Genomic DNA, 12828 nt, shown 5'->3' with positions numbered 1-12828 from the left:
CTGTGACATATGAACATCTCTAGCTACAAAGGTACTGAGTAGCAACTAGTGCTTCAACTAGATGTGAATTATAGGCATATTAGTTAATTAATGTATAAATGAAAGTATCAAGTTAAAGTTCAATCATGGAAAGAACAGTTGCAGAATGCCAGACACTGCTGCATTTGGGGAACTTACAGTCTCGTTTCTGGAAAGATTAAACAAATTAATTCATAATCACAATCTATGGTAGTGTTACCAAACCCAGGCACAGATGTTCATCCTGCAGGGAAATAAACAACATCCAAGAGCCACGTGTTGGGGAGAGAGAGAAAGGATTTATTGAGGGGCCAAAAATGAAGAACTGGGTGCTCTGCTCACAAATCACCCTCTCAAATCCAGGGAGGCACAGGACAAGAATAATGAGGACCAGGTGCCGCAGTCCGGCTACAGCAAAATAACCGGGGGGCAACGAACAACTTGTGTAGATTGATACAGCAGGAGTGGAAGCCGTTTATTGTAGGACAGGAGCGATATTTATACATTCCACACAGCTTATCTAATTAACATAAACTCGATACAGCAGTCAACAAATAAGGAATCTCCACACTTAATGGCTCGCTGGCGTTACTTCACAAACCACTCCCTCTGGCATTTTGCCAGGCGCCATCCTGACTTGTTTACAGACTCTAACAGCCAGGCGCCTGTAATCTCAGTGACTCAGGAGGCTGAGACAGGAGGGTCATGAGTTCAAAGCCAGCCTCAGTAATGGCGAGGTGCTAAGCAACTCAGTGAGACCCTGTCTCTAAATAAAATACAAACTAGGGCTGGGGATGTGGCTCAGTGGTTGAGAGCCCCTGAATTCAATCCCTGGTAGCCCCACCCAACACCAAGGGAAAAAAAAAAGAATAATGAGGGAGAGCTGGGCTCAGTGGCACGCACTGAGGTCCCAGCTCCTCAGGAGGCTGAGGCAAGTTCAAGGGCAGCCTGGGCAGCTTAGTGAAACCCTTTCTCAACATAAAATTTAGAAAAGGGCTGTGCATGCAGCTCAGTGATAGAGCACTCCTGGGTTCAACCCAGTCCTTCAAAATGATGACAATAATAGTGAGAGAGGGATGGGCTGATAAACATGAGGAATATTCATGTCTTTTCTGGGAACAGGTGGAGATCTCTCAGGAACTCGTCCACCTCCTTTCATGGACTGGCGTTTCTGGTCAAGGTGGCTGGTGGGTGTCTTTTTTTTGTTTTTTGTTTTTTGATGCTGGGGATTGAACTCGGGGGCACTCAACCACTGAACCACATCCCCAGCCCTGTTTTGCATTTTATTTAGAGACAGAGTCTCACTGAGTTGCTTAGGGCCTCGCTTTTGCTGAGGCTGGCTTTAAACTCATGATCCTCTTGTCTCAGCCTCCCAAGGTACTAGGATTACAGGCGTGCACCACTGGGTGGCGGGTGTCTTAAAGCTAGGCAAGTCAAGTTCCAGTTCCAGACAAAGCATTTCTCAAATGATCCACTTGTCTACACACAGAGCAGAGTAGAAATCTGGTGCGAAGTTTAAGGCAGCAAAAGAGACACAGATGCCAAGCCTCTTCACCCCGTTCCCGTCACCCATGGGACATCTGCAGGCCTGAGCAAGAGTCAGTGTTTTCAGCCAAAGTGGACTTCAAGTCCCTGGGTACCTGTTCATCACCATAATTCACAAGCCAGAAGTGTCATCCGCAGCAAAGTTCGTGGGAGGCTAAAAATGTACTGCCCGGCTGTGTGACCTCCAGATTAGTGACCTCCAGATTAGTGATTTTAACAACATTTATGAGCAAGTGAAGCTGAAGGGTACATTTAGGATTTTCTCTGTTAACAGCAGGTGTTGGAAGCACCTGTGAGAAGCGGTAATGGGGGGACTTAGTACAGGTAAGGGAATCAGGAGCACTCTCTCGGAGGAAGTGACAGTGACACCAGGTTCTGAGGAAAACCTCCACGTGTGGAAGGGGTGAAGGTGTTGAGTTGGGGCTAGTCAATGGCTGGCATGGGTCAGGTCAAGGTGGAACAGTGCTGGGCTCCCCATATAGCCACCAGAGAGGCCAGTTAGGGTGCCTGGCTCACACCCAGTGCTTAATCTCTTAGTATAGGGGGTTGGTGACAGTGATGGGGTTGACTGATGGCTCATTTCTGATGACAAAAACCATTTAAAGAAGAAGGAAGAATAGGCAGGCATATTGGCTCACACCTGTAATCCCAGCTTAAAATGAGGAAGAAGAAGAGGAGGAGGAGGAGGAGGAGAATTCAGATCATCCATGTCTACATCGGAAACAAACATGGACCCTCATTCAGTCCAGTTCTACAGGCTCACACTGAAAGCTGCCACATGCCAGGTCATGATGGGCACAGGCAGGAGCTGTGTGACATGTGGCTCTGGCCTTGAGGAGCTTTTGAGGTCTTCAGGGAGGCATGTGATGAACCCAGCCTAATTCCCTCTTAAGATTGGGAGCCATCTGGTCACAAAGTCATGAAAAGTTAATTTCTTTTTTACTATAAATTACTGCAATTTCTAAACTTGCTTGGAGTGCCTGCCCATGCCTTGAACTCACCCATGCCTGGCTCTCCCTGACCAAATAACAACCCTCTCTGAAACTTAGTGGCGCTTCATAAATTCTGGTGTTGGGATCTAAATTTACTCCCTAACTTGAAAGGTTGAACCAACCTACTATCTGCCTTTGTATTAAGCTTGTCAAAATCCTGTTATCTGTAAGTTCTCAAGACACCCCCCTTTTGCAACTTTTTGTGCTATCAAACCATGCTCCTAGAGAACTTGGGTACTGTCCTCTGACCCAAGGATTTTGGGAGAGACAGTCCTGGCCGGAATTACAAGCTTGCTTTAGTTTGATTTAAAATTGGAGTCGGTGGTCTTTTCTTTGTGTCGTGGCTTAACAGCATAGGGAGCCGAACATCTGCTGGGTCTGCAGTGACCACTCCAACAGGGGGACAAGGAGGTAGGCCTCACGTCTGTGATTGGGAAAAGGGTCCTGTCATCCAATAGGTCAGAAAAAACACTGAATTATGGGCTGGGGCTGTAGCTCATTGGTGGAGCGCCCACCTCGCACGTGTGAGGAACTGGGTTTGATCCTTAGCACCACATAAAAATAAATATATTTTTTAAAACAACACTGAATTAAATAAAACTAAATAAAACTTGACTGGAAGACTTCTCAGAGCCTTTGGGCTGAAGGACACCGTGAATCTCCAAGAAAGAGTAGATATTCGGTATTTCCAAAATTGAATGGGCTGCCAAGCTCTTTCTTTGAAATTTTCTTCTAAATCTGCTTTAGATTTCCTGACCCAACCATTTCTCTGTGTTATTTAAAAACCTTAAACATCCTTTTTAAAAGGCTGTGTAACACGTATAATTCATAACCTATTTTCTTACCTGCTCCCTCCCCTTTCTGGGGGATGCAAGTGTCCAGTTTTTCTCCCTTCAGTTGTTTTTCTATAATTTAAAACAGGGCTTAAGCACTAAAGGGAGCAAATTCTGAAGGTGTTTCTGAGCAGGTCTTGTTGCTGCGGCTGCTGCTTGGCCGGGCTCCCAGATCTCCCAAGCCAGACAACAGCCAGAACCTCCCCAAAGGGGCACCTGGCGGGGTCGCCATGGCAACCACAGGAGGGAGGAAGGGAAGACGCTTAAGGGATGGCAACTAGACAAGGAAGCCCAGGCCTTGAGGTTGACCAGACTCGACTGTTGGGGGACCTTTGGGGGATGCTGGCCTTTACTGTCTTCGTGTCTCTGGGGAGCATCAGGCTACCACGGGTCAGAATCAGAAGGATTCTTCTTCCCAGGAGCCTGCTGGATCAGAGCTCAGGCTGAGAAGTAGCTTAGCTTCAGGCTGATCAGCCTTCATTCCTGCCTTGGTGTGAGCCCTTTTTTATTGGATGGAAATTTTTGCTTCTAGAAATTTCTCAATTTGGTTTGAATTGTAGGTTCCTCAAGGAAGTTGTAACAAGGATCTCTTTATATATTGGACCCCTCTAGGTGAGAACACAGCAGACCCTGGCCTTGCACTCCCAGCAATGCAGCTTGTAGAGGGACTATGATGCAAGGACCCTGTCCCAGAGGCCCCTATCTGATGGTGGAGCCCTCACCTTGACCCTCAGACAGCCGCCTAATTCTGTACAGCATGTCCTTCCCACGGAAATTGTCTGTGTGCCCGGGCCATCCTGAGATTCGTTCTTCAATTTACAGAACGGGGGTGCTGGGGGTGGCTCGGTGGTAGAGCACTTGCCTAGCATGCACAAAACCCTGGGTTCAACCCCCAGCACTGCAAACAAACAAAACTACATAAAAACCGTGCAAGTTATATAGGCCAAACTGCGCACAGTGGCCAGGTGGGTGGGCAGGAGGACTGAGGAGGTGATAAAGGCTGCCTTTGGGTTTTTATTTCATTACCCTTGTATCATTGGAAACTTCCAACGAACTTTATCCCTGTATTACTTTTATAATTCATAATTTAATTAAAAGTAGGAATTTATGAGGGAGGAAAAATTATTCCCTTTAATCCATTAGCTGAAACAATCAATGTGAGCGTTTGTCTTCCAGGCTTTTAAGAAGGGATTTGTTTTGAATATCCAGCAGCAGCCACTTTATAACGAAAGGGCTTAGCTAAGTGCTCTTTGCACAGCAGCCGGACTTTGCTTTTAAGTCGCAGGCCTCTTCCGTTTTCCTGGGGCCCACCCTCTGCAGATGCGCCAGCCTCGCCCGACCAAACAGTCTGGGACCCAAGGTGGGGATGCAGCGGGCGTGGTCCGAGGGGCTGGAGGCCCTTGGAAGCTGCTCTCAGAGCTTGGCCTGATTCTGAGCCAGAATCCTGAAAAGCTCCCGCCCTGTGCATTGTCCCAGGGAGTGTCCCAGGGGTCACATCTTCCAGACCTTTGCTTTGGATTCAATTCTGGCTCTGGGTCCTCACCTGAGAACTGGACTTCGGTCGGGCCCTGATTGCCAGTCTCCTCTGAGTCCCACTCAATTGTCTTTCTTTGCTGTAATCCTAACTGTGCCCTCTTGTGACCCCAGCTGCAGGCAGGACTGCTTGGTCTAGTGGGGACACCGGGCTCTTCAGATCCTCTTCCTTCCTCTATGGAAGTGGAAGCCCCTTTCCCTGTTGCTGAGCCATTCTGCAGGCCTGTGGCTGTGCCAAGATGTTCATTTTAGGGGCCATTGAATGCTGGGAAGTGTGTTCTGGCACTGAACCTGGATCTGAGAAAAGGCCAATGTGATTTGTTTTCACCACTAAAACCAGATCCTACGGTCCTCCCACACTCATCCATCTGTTGGGGGCTTTGGGAGGCCTAGCTCCCTCCAGGTGGTTGGCAAGTAAAGAACTTCTAGGGTCCCAGGACATTCCCTGGGGAGGGGAACACAGTTCCAGGCCGCCCTCTAGGGAAAACTGAACTCAAGCGCAATGAACTTGTGTTTTGATCATGACCTCTGGGAGCTGCTCCTGGGCTGGTTAAACAGGCAGGAGGTAAACACACACCCAAGGCGACCAGCACGTGGCTCCCTGCACAGCAGGTTTAATTATGAGCATGACTTAATGATAACAAAATGAGTGGCAAATAGAGGGGGAAAAAAATCTGCACCCCCCTCCACAGTGGCCTCCACAGCTCTTCCCATTGGGTAGGGTCCCCTCTCCTTCCTGGGTGATTTTCCCCAGGGCTGGGGAGTGTTTTGTTTCTTCCCTAATTTCATTTGCATTACATCATTGATACCAGCTCACTGTGGCAAAATTGGAAAATGTAAAAGGCATAAAAAAAAAAATCTTCCCCCACTTCATAGCCTCGCCACTTCCTCTCTCTCTAAGCAGCTTACAGTTAGTTGTGGCACTTGCCGCCATCTGAACTCATCTTGTTGACTTCTTTATTTCCTTGTTGACTCTTTCTCCCCACCACACCCCAAAGTCCTATGAGAGCAGGGACCTTGTCTATCTGTGCCCAGGCTGTGAGCCCAGGAGAGGGCCTGGCCACAGCAGCTGCCCTCCTGCATGGCTGATGGATGCGTGCTCAGGTGAGGCCACCTGTTTCTAGCTCTTCCCTAACCCGAATTCTACACCCAAAATGTAACAAAATGTTTCAGGTCAGGTGTGGCTCAGGGAGACTCTGGATGCCAGGAAGGGCACAGAGAAGGTGGATCCCATGAAGATGACCTGAGAGTCACATGCCTACCCTGAGTACTCCTGAGAGGGGCCGTGAGGGAGGAGGAAGGGCTCCTGTCAGATCCCTACTGTGGGGACTGTATCCTCAAAGCCCTTTTTTTTTTTTTTTTTGTCCGGGAATCAGAGAAGTTCATTGACTTGCTCAAGATCTTGCAGCTGGTGCTCAGTGGAGTTAGGACAGGAAGTCCAGATGCAATAATAATAAGAGAGCCGTCTTTTAGAAAAAACTATCAAATCAGAAACAGGGGTTACATTTTCAGAAGGATTTCAATGAAAAAGAAGCTCTAAGGCTCATCTCAGGGGACTCAAATGCCCTTTGCCTTTGGAAGCTCTTCTGTCAAAAGCCTTCGTCTGTGTGTTAAGGAAATGGATTTCATAAGAGTGAATTCAACAGGGAGGTCTGGCAACCTGGTTAACTGAGGCAAAGGTCGCGGGAGTTTATGAATCTCCTTGAGACTCTTGCTGTCTGACTGGTTTCATATGAATTGGCCTTTATCCATCAGAACTTTAAAACTCTATGTTTGTTAAATATCTTTTAGAAAAATTGTGAGACCATTGTGGGGAGGGTAGGAGATGGTAGTAGTTCTTCACTGACACAGGTTTACTACCTCCTTTAAACTAGATTCCACGTGTACTTGCAAATTAAAAATGTACCACCCTGCCTCTCTTACTCCTTGTTCTTTCAAAGCTACAAATTGTCTCAGAGCAGCTTTTGCAATGATCCTTACAGTCTGCACTCTCCTCCCAGCAAGTTTACAAGTGGAACCCCACAAAGAGACTCTGGGGTTCTAGTTTAAATTCTGCAGGTCTTTCAGTACCCCCAGCTGGGCTCTTTCCAGGACAACCCCGGTGCTATCCTGTCTGCTCACCTACAGCTGCGGTCACCAGCACTCCCCAGCCAGGACTCTTGAGAACTCAACACAACAGTCCAAACCATCATTTTATGTTTTTGGTGCCGGTGACTGAACTCAGGGCCTTACCACTGAGCTAGGCCCCCAGCCCAATTTTAATGAAAAGTCTAAGGGCTCTCATTTCTGGATTCCTACTCATGTTCTGGGAAGTTCGCTTCTTAAAGTTTCTTCAAGATTAGTCCTAGCCTGATTGGTGGCACTGAGTGTTCCCCCCATATCAAGGGCAACGTCCCAGCTACCCAAGGAGCCTCTCCAAAGAGTCCAGTGTAGCAGCAGGCTGTGCCCGGGAGCCCTCTGCCCCTGGAGGCCTGCTTCGCTCAGAGGCATCTCCCTGGGGCAGGTGCGGGGAAGCCTGCGCACTGAAGGTTCATTCTTTGGAGGAGGCGAGGTCCTCAGGGGTAAAAAAATCCACTTCCCTAGAGTTTTCTCTCTGCTAACAGAAGGAGGGATTCAGTGATGCAAACATTAAGAAAACCCTGGGCTGGGGACTGGCTGGGCATGTGACTGGAGAGGAGACAGAAGAGTTACTCCCACTATATACAGCTAGAGAATGGGAGACAGGCAGACCACAGAGGAGTGGAATCCATAGCAGGTAGCAGATTTTCATTTTCACCAACGGTTTCTCATTTTCAATGCTAATCATCTGGGGAAACATCAGAAAGGACTCTTGGTTCCACTCTCAGAAGCTCAGTTTTGCTTTAACAGATTCCCAAGTAATATTTATTGAACATGTACAATGTATCACTTCCTTCCCCATGTCTTTTGAGCTTCATAAGAATCTAAAAATAGGGATTAGTGTCCTCATTTTACAGATGAGAAAACAATGCCTCATCAATGCCTCATGGAGTTGGACAACAAAAAATTGATCTTGCCAGGCACAGGGGTGCAGACCTGTAAACCCAGAGGCTTAGGAGGCTGAGACAGGAGGATCAAGAGTTCAAAGCCATCCTCAGCAAAAGCCAGGTGCTAAGCAACTCAGTGAGACCCTGTCTTTAAAGAAAATACAAATTAGGGCTGGGGATGTATCTCAGTGGTTGAGTGCCCCTGAGTTCAATCCCTGGTACTCCCCCCACTCCCTCACAACAAAAAAAGTTTCCCAGCTTCAAATCCTGTCCACACAGAACTCACCTCTCATTCCTGCCCCTTAACTGCCTTTATCATAGCTGAATAATTTTTTTTGTAGTTATAGATGGACTGAATGCCTTTATTTGTTTTCTTTTTATGTGGTGCTGACGATCAAAACCCAGTGCCTCACGCATGCTAGGCAAGCGCTCTACCACTGAGCTACAGCCCCAGCCCTACCATTGCCTTTGTTGATATACTTATGAGCATGAACTCACATAACCCTACCAACATCATCAGGCCATAATTATGACATAATCACAGCAGCCACTTTATTATCCCTTTTATAGAGAAGGAATTGACCATTAGCGAGACCAAGAGAAAACTGTGAAAATCATATCTATGATTCTGGGTCTGATGCTCCCTCCTTCAAAACTGGATACCTACCCAGAATGCCAGGCATGCTTATCTCTCTTCTCCAGCTATTCAGGTGCCTCCAAGCTCCAAGTCTGAGGCAAGGCCTGCTTGCCCCCAAGGAGCAAATACTGTCACTCAGAGCAAGATGCTTTTTGCCTGATGTGAACACAGTCCTGTTTAGCTCTGGGATATGCCTCTGGGCATTAAAAGCTCAGCCCTGAAAGGGATCCTTTAGGCAGTGTCTGCTGTTTCTGTGGCTCATCAGCCATCTGGTAGAAGCTTCAGTGAAAGGCTGAGTTTTCAATCTAATCTTTTGGAGAGAGGCAGAATACTCCTTCCTTCAAATATCAGCATTTTTTTTTTTTTTTTTTTTTTGTACCAGGGATTGAACTTAAGGGCACTTACCCACTGAGCCACATCCCCAGACCTTTTAAATTTTTTATTTAGAGACAAGGTCTCACTAGGTTGTGTACAGCCTCTTTCTCTCAGTTGCTGAGGCTAGTTTTGAACCTGCGATCCTCCTGCCTCAGCCTCCCAGACTGCTGGGATTACAGGCATATGTCACTGTACCTGGCTCATATCAGCATTTTTGAATTAACTTCTTGTGACTCTGGCACAGCCAGGCGAGAAGTGACCTTTGAGAGCAGCTTGTGGCCTGGAGATATTCAGCACCAAGGCCAGCGCCACACGTGCAGCTGAAAGCCAAACAGCTATAAAGCAGAGGTTCTTCAACACTGGCTGCATGTTGGAATCACTTAGACAGCTTAACACACACACACACACACACACACACACACACACACACACACTCACACATACACACACATATACCTTTAAAATATATATATACCTTTAAATGTGTGTGTGTGTGTGTGTGTGTGTGTGTGTGTGTGTGTGTGTGTATTTTAGCGCCCTGGCTCCACTCTAGTCTAATTGTATCAGAAGTTCTGGGAATAAGTTCCAGCACTCTTCCCAGTATGTTTTAAATGCCAAAATTAAGCAGGTGATTGTAATATGCAACAAAGATTAGGAAAAACCGCAGTAATGAATCCAAATAGGAAGTGGAGTGTCCCAAATATAGGCAGCACCAGGGGACCATGAGACGATGAGTTTAAAATGCAACTTGAGGGAGAGGTCATTTAGTTCTGCCTGTTCCGTTCTGCCTCCATGACACAATTCCTGGCCCACTCTAAATGGGTGAATGCTGATCTCTCCAACCTGGGGTCATCCTGACCTCTCTTCCTAGGACGTCCAGAAATTCAGGAAACAATTAAACATCCCTCTTGGCAAACTGGAGAGCACTACTGGGTCTTCAACCCATAAAACAATCCCCAAACCATGACTCAGAAAGAAATCCTGAGGTTTTAGCCTTAGTAGTCTGGGAATTGGCAGAATGTATCCTGCCTTCAAAATTTTAGAAAAGAAAACCAAGTGTTGCTTGGTTATTTATAATGAGATAAAAATAAGAAATTACTGTATAGTTAAAAAAAACACATAGGGTATTGGTTATATTTGAACTGTTAATCAGGGGTTGGGCATCTGCATGATGAAATTCAATGTGGCCACTGCAAAGCCTGTTGCATATGAAGATTAATGACATGGGAAGTTGTGCCTGTGTGTAGTGGCACCCGTTTTCTCCACAGAAAAGTCTTAACTGGGCCTCTCCAGAAATCTTCACCATGGCAGATTTTAGGACTGTCAGCAAAAGAGTCTCTGCAAAAGAGTCCATTGTAGATAAACTTTTTATTTCCATGTTGCCCTGTCTTACTTGGCCACTGGCCGGGAATATATCAGCACTCCCCCTTACTAGTTTTTCACAAATGTATCCAGTATAGTAGTTTGTAGAAATGTGTAAACAAGGCCTCTGGCCTTGAGCTGTCTATATTTTAAAGATAAGTTACCAATTGGGCTCCATGGTAACAGCTGGCAGGGGGAGGAAAGAAAGGGGAGAAGAAGCTCTCCCCTTCTCAGGTGTTGTCCTTGAAGGGTTAATTTGCCCAGAACAGTGAAAGAAAAAGCTGCTTTTATGTGAACTTCTGCAGACCGTGAACTTCTGATCCCCTCCCCTTACATGCTGGGTATAAAACTCTGAAACTACCTGAACTCGGGGTTCAGAGGATTGATTGATTACAGCAAAATCTGTGCCCTTTGAACCTGGCTGCAGCCAAATAAAACTGTTTCCTGCTATGTTCTGTGCCTTACCTTGTCTGTCCCTACATCATGTGCATAACATGAAAAAATCTGGTCACAAGACAGTATACACCATATTATCTCCCAGTTTTACATAAAACATTCATGTGTTTAGACATTTTTTATTTTTCGGTACTGGGGATTGAACCCAGGGCACGTAACCACTGAGGCACATCCCCAGTCATTGTTTATATTTTATTTAGAGTTATAGTCTCACCCACCAAGTTGCTTAGGGCCTCACTAAGTGAGTGGCTTTGAGCTCACTATCCTCCTATCTCAGCCTCCCAAACCACTGGGATTATAGGCATGCACTACTGTGCCTGGCTAGACATGTAAAAATGAATAATGCACAGAGTAATAACAGCCATTGTGGAATGCTGGGGGAATAGAACATTTTAATTTTCCTGTGTGATCCATATTTTCTACAATAAACACATGTTAATTTTGCTGTTAAAAAATACTTACTTAAAAAAGCTCATATACTGAACTTTGCCATTTTCAGCAGGGAGTTCTAGGCTGAAATATATACAATTTCCTGTCAATGACATTCAAATTATGACAGCAATATACTTCCCTGAAATAAAGAACTTTTTTTCTAGTATTGTATTGCTGGGGAATAAATTCAGGGCTTTGCATATGCTAGGCAAGCCCTCTACCACTGAACTATATCCCCAGTCCTTTTTATTTTGAGACAGTCTTGCTAAGTTGCCTAGACTGGGCCTCGAACTTACAATCCTCCTGCCTCAGCCTCTTGACTAGCTGGGATTTTGAGTGTGCACCATACACCCAGTCAAGAACTTCTTTAAGGAAAATGCAAGTGTTTACTTAGAATTAAACATCAATTTGGTAGAACGCTGCCTAGCCAATGAATTTTAATTTATGTGAAATTTGTATGAACTGATTAATGGGTTGGATCCCAGAGCAAGACCAGAATAAAGTCACTAAGAAGTCTTGGAAGAGAAAGCATTTCTTGTTAGTCTCCATTGCTTTCTTAAAAGGATATGAACTTGGATGAGGTGCTTACCTGCCCAGGGTCTACAATACCTACAAGCCTACATCACATCCCAGGTGGGAAGCAGAAAGCAAACTGTGAGAAAGAAAATTAATCAAACCTTTGATCCAAGACAGGCTGGGAGAGCCCTTTTTAGATTCTCTTCATGGGTCACCTTCAGTTGAAAAGGGGCAAGAAGTCAGAAAGCTGCTACAGTGTCCACTTAAATAGAAACCCCCAGTTCTGCTTGTCTTAGTGGAGCCATGGCCCAGACGTCATCATTGCCAACTGGGTGCCACCAGAAATGATTGACTATGATGCGATGAGAAACGCTCACAGTTCCATTAATGGTTCGGTGCTCCAATTTCCTACCAGCGTGGAATTTCTGAAGTGCTCTTGGCTAAACAGAACAGTCTCTATCTATCCATTAAGAAATATGCTTTCAATACTGATGTTTTCAAAGCGGCTACTTCGCTTTTTAAAGATGTAATTGAAATGATTGTAAAATGCAGTCTCTGCAGAGTGAAAGATCAAGAGTCTTCCCCACCTAAGACCTGCAGTCTGCTCAGTTCTTTTCATCAGGCAACTGCTCGTGACACTTTCTTGAATATCTTTCCCCCTATTCGACACCCTAAAACAAACTGCTTATTAAAATGGGAGAAGTATTTGAATCAATATTTCACCAAAAAGATAATGCAGATGACAAATACACTCGTGGAAAGATGATCAACATCCTTCATCATTAGGGAAATGCAGATGCAAACCACACAAGAGGTCACTGCGCATCTAATTCAGTGGCTGAAACTCAGAAGACTTACACCAAATGTTGGTTGGGCTGTGAACTGGGACTCATGTAGACTCAATTGCAAAATCAAATACTTAGGAGAATACTTGGCATTTTCTTACAAAGTTAAAAATACATCTGCCAAATGATCCAGTTATTCTTGTAGACATTTACCAAAGATAAAAGGAAATGTGTCTATACCTAGACCTGTGCAGGAACGTTCAGAGCAGCTTCACTTGTCATGGCCCCCAAATGGAATCAACTCAAGAGGGCAACAGCAGAGAAGCAGATGAGAAAATT

This window comes from Callospermophilus lateralis, chromosome 11 (assembly GCF_048772815.1).
Source record: "Callospermophilus lateralis isolate mCalLat2 chromosome 11, mCalLat2.hap1, whole genome shotgun sequence".
NCBI lineage: Eukaryota > Metazoa > Chordata > Mammalia > Rodentia > Sciuridae > Callospermophilus > Callospermophilus lateralis.
This window is presented reverse-complemented; position numbering follows the sequence as displayed.